The following is a 10773-nucleotide window of genomic DNA, read 5'->3' as shown; positions in this document are numbered from 1 at the left end:
GTCGGTTCAGCGAACGGCCACCAGAATGGTCATGGGGCTCAAGGATCTCACGTATGAAGAAAGACTAAAGAAGTTGCAGCTGTACTCACTTGAGGAAAGAAGAGAACAGGGAGATATGATTGAAACATATAAGTACAGCACGGGACGCATCAAGTCAGAAAATGATATCTTCTGGCTCATGGGACCCTCGACCACCAGAGGGCATCCGCTGAAAATCAGGGGAGGGAAGTTTCATGGCGACCCCAGGAAGTACTTCTTCACTGAAAGAGTGGTGGATCATTGGAACAGACTCCCACCCCAGGTGATAAAGGCCAGCAGCGTGACGGATTTTAAGAAAAAATGGGATACTCACGTGGGATCTTTAAGGGAGTAAATTCAGGGGGGGGGATACTTGGAATGGGCAGACTTGGTGGGCTATAGCCCTTTTCTGCCGCTTTTTCTATGTTTCTAAATTTTCCAGCAGGTCTGGGCCTGCTGCTAGCTGTTGTGTTTGTGTTGTGTTGAATGTATGTCCCATGCAGGACACACACACAACAGCTGTACCCATTTTTTAGGTTTTTAAGAAAAACCTCCCAAACTACTTCTCCTCTGCCCATGATCAGCTGAGCAGGCAGGGGAGAAGAGAAGAATACCAACGTGAGTTATAAAATAATAAAACTACATACGACAATAACAAACAGCAATAATTATAAGTATGAATAACACATACAATACTACAAAAACAATCAATTAATAATGCAGATCAGATTCCACAATAGAAGAACCAAGAAGTGCCCCATATGATGAATTACTCAGCCTATTCCACAAATACTAGTCGTTGTAATTCCCTCCCTGATCACATACATGGAAGGGCATTTTCGATTGGACGTCTAAGTCTGAATTTGGATGTTTTGGGAAAGACATCCAGAAATCCAGTAGAGAAAATGTCCATTCTCAAAACAGCAGGACATCTATCTTTTTCTTTTGGGAATGACCTATCTAGATGTTTTGGCCCCTAATACGTCTTATCTTTTTTTACCCATTCTCTAATATACAGATGTCCACATGAAAAATGCACAAAAGCCAGCTTTTCGGATGTGGTACCCAACTACCTTATCTGAACAGCTTGCCATCAGCTGATCGTGGCAGGGGAATCCCAATCAGCTGAGATGGTTTTGTGGAGTCCTGCTGGCTCAGCTGATTGGAGATTCCCCTGCCACGATCAGCTGAACTGCCATGGAGAACCACGATTCCTCTCTCCCTCCCTCACACCCACTGATTTTCCCTCAGTCCCCCTCCATAGAAAACCGCTGTCCTCAGAGACCTACACCCCTCCCCCTGACATCACCTTGACATTACTCAACATCCCCAGACTCCCCTCCTGACATTACCTGACAGTGGCTCAAAATAGAAGACCCGACATTTTGAGCCAATCAGGGCCTTAGGCCCCTCCCACTGCATTCCAATATGTAATGGGAGGGGGAAGGCTCATCATTCTGAAGAAGCAACCCTATAGACAGGAGGGAGTGGGCTTCCCTCCTGTTGGTTTTTTCATCAGAAGGAACGGGGGTGTCGGGATGATGTCATTGAATGTTGCAGGGTGTCAGGAGATGTAGGGCGATGTTAGTGGTGGGGTTTAAGGTTTTGAGGACAGTGGCTCTGTGGCGGGGGGGATTGTTGTATGTGAGGGAGGGAGAGAAGAATCACAGTTCTCCCTGCTAGTTCAACTGAACTGGGCTGGGGAATCCCCAATCACTGAGCTTGCAGGACTCCATGAAACTGGCTCAGCTGATCAGGATTCCCCTGCCATGATCAGCTGATGCAAAGCAATTTGGACAGATTGGACTGTATTGGGTTTTTTGTTTTTGTTTTTTTTAAGATCGTCAGTGACCACTGGAGAATAAGGGGAGGTCATGCTTTAATTCCTCCAGTGGTCATCTTGTCAGTTTGGGCACCTTTTTGACCTTTATGCATGTATGAAACAGGTCTAAGACTGTTTTCCTTAAAGTTTGATTATCCCTGCTGAATGTCCAAGTGCTAATCCTGCCCTAATCCCACCCAAAACATGTCGCTAAACCCCTCCCCCCCATACTTTAGGGTTACCAGATTTTCCAGAACAAAATCATTGTGCAGGAAACCCACACACTAAAAAATAGCACAGCCCACTTTTAAGCACAGGTTTGTAAAAGGGCCCCCATGTGTGTCCATCTTTGGAGAGCTATGCTCACATTATTAAATCAGTGCACAGTCAACTAAGGAAGATGCTGACTAGAATATGCAAATAAGTTATTGGTTAGACTGAATCGGTCGGTATTTGTCTTAAAAATCTTAAACCATGATAGCAAGAGAATGTGGTGTAAGGGCAGATTGAATCTGAGTGTGAGTCACATCTAAACTTCAATTTTCTTCTACACACTGCTTCCTCTAGTTAGTTTCCTGGAAGAATTGTCCCCCAAATTAGTATTTCTTATACAAATATCTTAATTTACGACTGTGAATTTGGCTCACATTGCATTCAGGAATGCTGCGATTCTAAAATTACTTTTCCTGTAGCCCCAAGGGTTTTATTCTTCAGTTTTTGGTTATGCTGCTTCTTGTTCACTGCTAATCTAATTTATCGTAACTGCATCCTTGTCTGTTTATTTATTATTTCTCCTATGGGAGTATGAGACAGGCATTTCCTTCCTTAGTACTCCATATCTGACTCTGTACATAGCACTGATGAGAATCTGGAGTTCATGATCTGAGCCAGATCCATCTGTAAAACAAAGCAAAATATTTACCAAAAATATCAGAATCCATTTAAGCACTCCATGACTTATTCTGGCTGTGCTGACAAAAGGCCTTTCATGTGTTACTTTTCTTAAAATGTTTGCTCTTCAGCTAAAACAACTATACCAATCCAAACTGGAATTTTAATTGCATTCTTTTCAGGCATCCTTCCTGGTGAAGTACTGTACAAATGCCCTATGTGCTTGATGCTATCCACGTGGGTCCTTTTTTCAACTGAGGGTTTATGAAAAAGGTTATGCACAGAAAACTTAGTTGAGGGAAAACTACCCAAGTAAATTTTCACCAGACTTTTAAAACATGTATAATTTCTTGCATCCAGAAATTTTAGATAGAAGCATAGCCAAATATGGCAAAAAAAGAATCTTTTTCTCTCCCTTACAGCAGTGCTTTTCAATCTTCTCCTGCAGGCACACCTAGTCAGTCAAGTCTTCAAGATCACCATTATGACTATGCACGAGAGAGGTTTCAATGGCGCTCAAATTTCAGTGTAATTACTAGTAGGGAGAAAATCACTATAACTCTGTGATGAAAATATTAATGTTATTCTTTATTAAATCACAGCTCTTCCTTAAATTTTCAACGTATATATTAAAAGCAAACGCTTATCTTTCACAATAGTATGTTGATTCAGTTCCCTATAACGCTGAGCAGTTCATATAATTGGATGGTAAATCATCATGTCTTTTTCAAGCTCCAGCCATCCAATACAAAATGGCGGAACAACTACAGAAAGTCGATAGCAGCGTTAATGGATTGTGCAACTAGTGTAAATGGAGCAAACAGAAAATATAATGTGCAAAAGTGCTTTAAAGTGCTGTTAAAAGTGCCTTGTGCTTTTTACTTCAATGCCTGGCCCCCCGACCCAGGTTTCGTGTTCTTCATCAGGAGGGGTCTAGGTTAAAGCAAACTTACATTTTGTAAAGGTTTTAATGTAAGTTTGCTTTAACATAGACCCCTCCTGATGAAGAACACGAAACCTGGGTCGGGGGGCCAGGCATTGAAGTAAAAAGCACAAGGCACTTTTAACAGCACTTTAAAGCACTTTTGCACATTATATTTTCTGTTTGCACCATTTGCACTAGTTGCACAATCCATTAACGCTGCTATTGACTTTCTGTAGTTGTTCCGCCATTTTGTATTGGATGGCTGGAGCTTGAAAAAGACATGATGATTTACCATCCAATTATATGAACTGCTCAGCGTTATAGGGAACTGAATCAACATACTATTGTGAAAGGGAAGCTCAAATTTCAGTGCCATGGAAAAACTGTACTAGACACTATTCTATTAAGGGTACTCCAGGCTAAGTGCCCTGTGTAGAATAGCATTTAGAGCAGATTCCTGCATCTAACTGTGGACACGAGGACTTGCTGTATATCCTTAAATATAAACTGAGACTTTGGAGCCAAAAAATTGGCCCAAAAATGGGGGGTCTCAGATCCACCTTAAATCCTGGTGGTCCAGTGGTGTGTGGTGAGCCAGGTCGGGACAGGAGTGATCCCTCACTCTCCCGAGGTGAGGTATCGGGTTCTGTCCCGGCTGTTAAGCAGCTATAGAATCACTGTGTGCCTCTTCTTCCCTCTCTGCTATAGAATCACCACGCACCCCCTCCCTCAGAGAAGCAGAATAGGATTCCCTCCAGGCCTACCTTAATCATTGGTAGTTTTGCAGGATGAATCATGGCAGGAGTGATCATGTTACACTCCTGCCTGTGCAGTTTCGCAGAAAAAATGGCTGATGTGAGTTCCCGCGGCAATTCACGAGACTGCTTCCAGTCTTGCGAATTGCCATGGCAATTCACAGCAGCCATTTTTCAGTGAGACTGTGTGGGTAGGAGTGTAAGAGGGTCGCTCCTGCCCCAACTCATCCCACTGGACCACGAGTGACTAAGGGGAGGCCTATGCTGCTTCTCTGAGGAAGGGGGGAGGGGCGCATGGTGATTTTACAGAAGGGAGGGAGGGAAGGAAGGGGTTTGCAGTGATTCTACAGCCAGCTGATAGCTGGGACAGGACTCAACACCTCACCTCGGGAGAGGGAGGGATCACTCCCATCCCAGTTTGGCTCACCACACCACTGGACCACCAGGATTTAAGGTGGACTTGGGGGGAGGCCAGCACTAGGCTTGGGAGAGGTGGGTGTACAGCTGGATGGCACTTGAATATAAACCCTCGGTTTATATTTAACATTTTTCCCCTAAAAAGAGAGGGAAAATGTTATCTTGGTTTATATTCAGATCAGTTTATATTTGAGTATATATGGTATACTAGTGGTCTCAAACTTAAACCCTTTGCAGGGCCACATTTTGGATTTGTAGGTATTTGGAGGGCCTCAGAAAAAATAGTTATTGACTTATTAAAGAAATTACAATTTTGGATGAGGTAAAACTCTTTATAGTTTATAAATCTTTTCTTTTAGCTAAGTTTTAATAATAATAATATTGTAATTTATAGCTAAAGAGACATATGATCAAGAAACTGTTTTATTTTACTTTTGTGATTATGATAAACATACCGAGGGCCTCAAAACATGTGGCCCCTAGGCTGCGAGTTTGAGACCACTGTGGTATACCAACTGAAACCTGGTGTAAATCGTGGCACGCAAATTGGGTACACACTGCACCTATATGGAATACCCCTGACTCTCGTATGACCACCCCCTTTTGGGTTGTGCATGAGACATTTTGGGCACACAGCACTATAGAATAGCATGTAGGAATCCAAATTAATGCTAATTATGTGCCAATCAACTCCAATTAATGACACTAGTTGGTTGTTAGCACCCAGTTGACTCTTTAGTTTGTCTGCACAGCTAGACGCCACCCACAAATTTGGGCACCCAGCTGTGGGCAACCTAAATAGAATACAGGCCTACTTTAATTTTATAATTGAATATACATGCATTTTTACTGCGGTTCTTCAGAAAATCTAAATGGCTAGGTGTGCCTCTAGGAGGGACTGGAGAAGCACTGCCTTACAGATCTTCAATGCTTATCTCATGCTTTGTTTTTAATTGAGATACAATTCTTGTCTCATCCACCTCTACTGGGAAGCCGCTCTACAAATACACCATTCTTCTCCTAAAGAAACATTTCCTTACATTATTTAACACATTTATATACCTCCTAAAACCTAAGTGGTTTCCAGTATCAAACATTCATAACAATTTCCATAAAATACATAAACATAAAAACAACATCCATTATCTGCTTATCCTTATATTTTGGCCATATACCTAAAGTAATGTGGAAACTTTTCATCCATATTACATATAGGTATCCACAAACAGCTGTGTCTTTAATAACTTCTTGAAGTTAACATAGTCCACACGTAATCTCACATGTCCGGGTATATTATTCCACAGATGCACACCAACAATACAAAACATTTTCGTTTTTGTAATTACATAGCACACTTTCATTTCTTTAACTGCTGTTAATCTTATACCCCTTCCGATCTCAATGTCCTTCCAGATTATGTCTGAGGCTCTTCCCTTTCACATACATTCTATGACCTCTTGTTCTAGAACCTGTGTAACACTGAAATGCATGCATTCCCTTTCACAACATACATGACTCAATAAAAAATCAAGCCCTAATTTCAAAGGGGATAGAATGCAGGCAAAGGCATTTCTTCTCTCCTCCTGCTGAAGCAGTTAGTGGTCAGAATGGGGAAGGGATGATGAAGAGGATTTAAAAAGTCCAGGAGGATGAGAGAGAAATCATTTTTTGTGTGGGGATGGCTAAGAAGGGGCTGATTAAAACTTTCAGCTGAAAGTAAAAAATACTGTATCTTTGGAAAGTTTATGTACTCCAAGGAGTTCATCTTTCCAATCTTGTTATATACTACATTAGGTATCTATGTGTTTTAGTTACAGGAAAGGGCATTTTCAAAGCTTTCCCATGGGTTAAAGGCAGATGACATAAGAATATGAAATAAGCCATGCTAAATTAGACCATGGTCAATTAAGTCCAGCATCCAGTGCTTGACACTGGCCAGTTTGGATCATAAATATCTGACAGATTCCAAACAGAAGATCTGTTTTTTACAAGATTGTAGCAGGTTTCCGGGTCTTGCCTGGGAGTTACCATATGGCTCCAAAAAAAGGAGGACGGATTGAGACATCCGGGTTTTACTTCCATTGCTTGCAATAGAAGTAAAGCCCAGATGTCTTTATCTGTCCTCCTTATTTCCATTGTTTTCAGAAGAAGTAAAACCCAGATGTTTCAATCTGTCCTCCTTTTTCTGGAGCCATATGATAACCCTACTTGCCGCATCTGTGTAGAAAAAGCCGAGGTTTCAGCTATCATGCTGTTGCTTTCTTCAGAGTATGCTGTGAGGTCTGCAGTGTGTCTTTATATATAGTGGGTTCATGGACCTGATTTGAGTCAGTTCAAATCCAGGGATAAGCTACGACCTTCCCAAGCCTGTCTGACAAAAAATAATGTATGGGTTTTCTCCAGGAAATTGTCACAAAATGTTTTTATTTTGCATCCCACTGTTATGTGTCCTGATCACATTCTCCAGCAATAAATGCTCCCCCGCTTTTACTAAGCCTGCCGCTAACCCAGAAGTCTCTCTTCAGCAAAGGGGAGGCTTCTGGGTTAGTAGCAGGCAGCATGTGAGAGTCGTTGCTGACACTGCGACCCAAAGAAGCCTTAGAGTACAAGGGAGAAGAGGAAGGAAAATTGGTGGTACAGGGGGAGGGGAGGGTGAGATGAAGGAAAGATGTTGGCACAGGAGGAGGAGAGGATGAAATTGCATGGTGAGGGGAGAGGATGAAATTGCACATAATGGAGGGTAGGAAGGGAGAGATGGTGCATGGAGGGGGATAGAGATTTGTCACAAGGAAGGGAAAGAGAGTGTTGGACATGGGGGTGGTTGAGAAGGAGGGATAAATACACAGCAGGTGGAGGGGGAAAAGGAGGGAAATGTTGGATCCAGGAGCAGAATGGAGTGATGGAGGGATGACTGGAAATGGGAGTGAGGGAAAAGAGTGAGAAAAATGCTGGACCATGGTGGAGAGTGCAGCAGGGAAGAGATAGAGAGATGTCAGACTACGAGAGTGAGGAGGGAAGGACTATAAGGGTGGAGGAAGAAAGACGCTGAGAATGGTAGAACCCCAAGGGGGAGGAGAGGGTGGCAAGGAAATGGATGAGAGGATAGATATAACAGAGGGTAGAAATATGGTAATGGAGGAACATTGAAGATGAAAGGGAATGGAAGCCTGAGGAAGGAATGAAATGTGGAATGGGAGAGAAGATGGAAATTTGATAGGTAGCTGAAAAGTGAAAAAGAGGAGAAGGATATGGAAGAGGCAGAAAAGAGCTAAATAGGAATGATCAATATGTCAAAGGTAGGTGTAGTGAGCGAATACAGGAGAGAGTAGAAAAGACAAATGGATAGCAACCGTTTGAAGGAGAATTAGCAGACAACAGGAAAACAGAAAAAAGAAACTGGAACTAACATGATGAAAAAATAAAACATCCAGACAACAAAGGTAGAAGAAAAATATTTTGTTTTAAATGGAATATGGATAATAATTAGCAAAAATATTGTTTAAATTTTGACAAATAAACTTGCAGAATTTGCTAATTTTGTGTGCAGAATTCCGCCAGGCGTAAACTATATTGCTGCCAGTGGGGTGAGGGAGGGTGATGCTTCAATACTGCAGAACTTACCTATCCCCTCACTATTGAAAATGTGATATTGAAACAGCACCACTGCTGGCAGGAATGTATGTGGTGGACTCCCATTCAGCTTAGAGCAGGGGTGTCAAAGTCCCTCCTCGAGGGCCTAAATCCAGTTGGGTTTTCAGGATTTCCCCAATGAATATGCATGAGATCTATTTGCATGAACTGTTTCATTGTATGCTAACAGATCTCATGCATGCATATTCATTGGGGAAATCCTGAAAACCTGACTGGATTGCGGCCCTTGAGGAGGGACTTTGACACCCCTGGCTTAGAGGGAACGTTGGTCACCACCTTTCCCGGGAGGCTGTTCCACACATACACCACTCTTTCTGTACATATGATGCAATATCAAGCTTATATATATATTTCTATAAAATACTGGTGTGCTCTGTGTGGGCATCATTTTCAGTTTCCTGCATTCTCTTTTATTATACCTAATGTTCTATTTGCCTGACATTACTGAGAAGGGATAGTGAGAGGAGAAAATATTCAAATGAGACTGGAAATGCTTGCCTGTAGAATGGGATTATTAAGGTAGGATGCAAATATGAGTGCCTTTTATAGCATACTTTTTTTTTTACATTGTCAAAGGCTATGCAAACAAGGTGAGGTGGTACAGAATCTAATCCAATTCAGAAGTCATTGATCAGATTACATATTCAAAATTTGAGGAGGACACTTTCAAAGCCATTTTATAAGAAGCTTTCACCCCCAACTCTATGCCTTCTCTGTCCCTTGGATTGCATACTGGTAGGCTCATAAAATACTAGTATCGGTAGTGCATACTTTTCTACATGTAAACAGTTATTTGTACATATAAAAGTTGTTCTACATGTATGTATGCCTTATAAAATTACCCTCTATGGGGTAATTCTATATATGTTAGGCACTATTTCTGCACCAGTTTTTCGTGATGAAAAAAGCATTCTAATGGGCACAAGGCACCAAAATGGTGCAGAAACAGCAGCTCTCTACAAAAACACACTTACGTGCCCATTTATAAAATAGGAAGCCAAGGACCAGCCTCAACGACAAGAGCAGAAAACACACAACAGAGGAGTCGTGAGGATGAGATGTCAAATAATCAGCCAGGGATGTAATGTTCACAAGTCATAGAAACATAGAAGATGATGGCAGAAAAGGGCTACAGCCCATCAAGTCTGCCCTCTCTGTTTACCCACCCCCTGTCTATGCCCTAATGACCCAATTTTCTTATCTTGACCCTCGTAGGGATCCCACATGGATATCCCATTTATTCTTAAAGTCTGGCACGCTGTCTACCTCGATCACCTGCACTGGAAGCTTGTTCCAATGATCAACCACTCTCTCTATGAAGAAATACTTTCTGGTGTCACCATGAAATTTTCCGCCCCTGAGTTTGAGCGGGTGCCCTCTTGTGGCCGAAGGTCCCTTGAGAAAGAAAATATAATCTTCCACTTCGAAACGTCCTGTGAGGTACTTAAATGTTTCGATCATGTCTCCCCTCTCCCTACGTTCCTCGAGAGTGTAGAGCTGCAATTTGTTCAGTCTCTCTTCGTACGAGAGACCCTTGAGCCCCGAGATCATCCTGGTGGCCGTCCGCTGAACTGATTCAATTCTGCGCACATCTTTACTGTAATGTGGCCTCCAGAATTGCACACAGTACTCCAGATGAGGTCTCACCAACGGCATTATGACTTCAGGCTTTCGGCTGACGAAACTTCTATTGATACAACCCAATATCTGCCTTGCCTTAGATGAAGTCTTCTCCACTTAATTGGCAGTTTTCATGTCTGCACTGATGATTACTTCTAAATCTCGTTCTGCTGAAGTCCTAGTTAAAGTTTCTCCGTTCAAGAAGTAAGTCCTGCATGGATTTCCGCTTCCGAGGTGCATGATCTTACATTTCTTAGCATTGAAGCCTAGCTGCCAGGTTGAGGACCAACTTTCCAATGTAAGCAGGTCCTGCGCCATATAATTCTGTAAACTGCATTTACTTACTATATTACATAGTTTGGCGTCATCGGCGAATAGTGTTATTTTACCTTGAAGCCCTTGAGTCAGATCCCCTATGAATATGTTGAAAAGGAGTGGACCCAGGACCGAGCCCTGCGGCACTCCACTGGTCACCTCTGATGTTTTAGAGAGGGTACCATTAACCACCACCCTCTGAAGTCTGCCACTCAGCCAATCATTGACCCATGCAGTTAGTGTCTCTCCTAACCCCATCGATTCCATCTTGCTTAGCAGCCTGCGGTGTGGGACACTGTCAAAAGCTTTACTGAAGTCCAGGTACACGACGTCCAAAGACTCTCCCAAGTCCAACTTTC

The sequence above is a fragment of the Geotrypetes seraphini genome, chromosome 3 (genome assembly GCF_902459505.1).
Source record: "Geotrypetes seraphini chromosome 3, aGeoSer1.1, whole genome shotgun sequence".
Taxonomy (NCBI): Eukaryota; Metazoa; Chordata; class Amphibia; order Gymnophiona; family Dermophiidae; genus Geotrypetes; species Geotrypetes seraphini.
Note: the sequence above shows the minus strand (reverse complement) of the source record.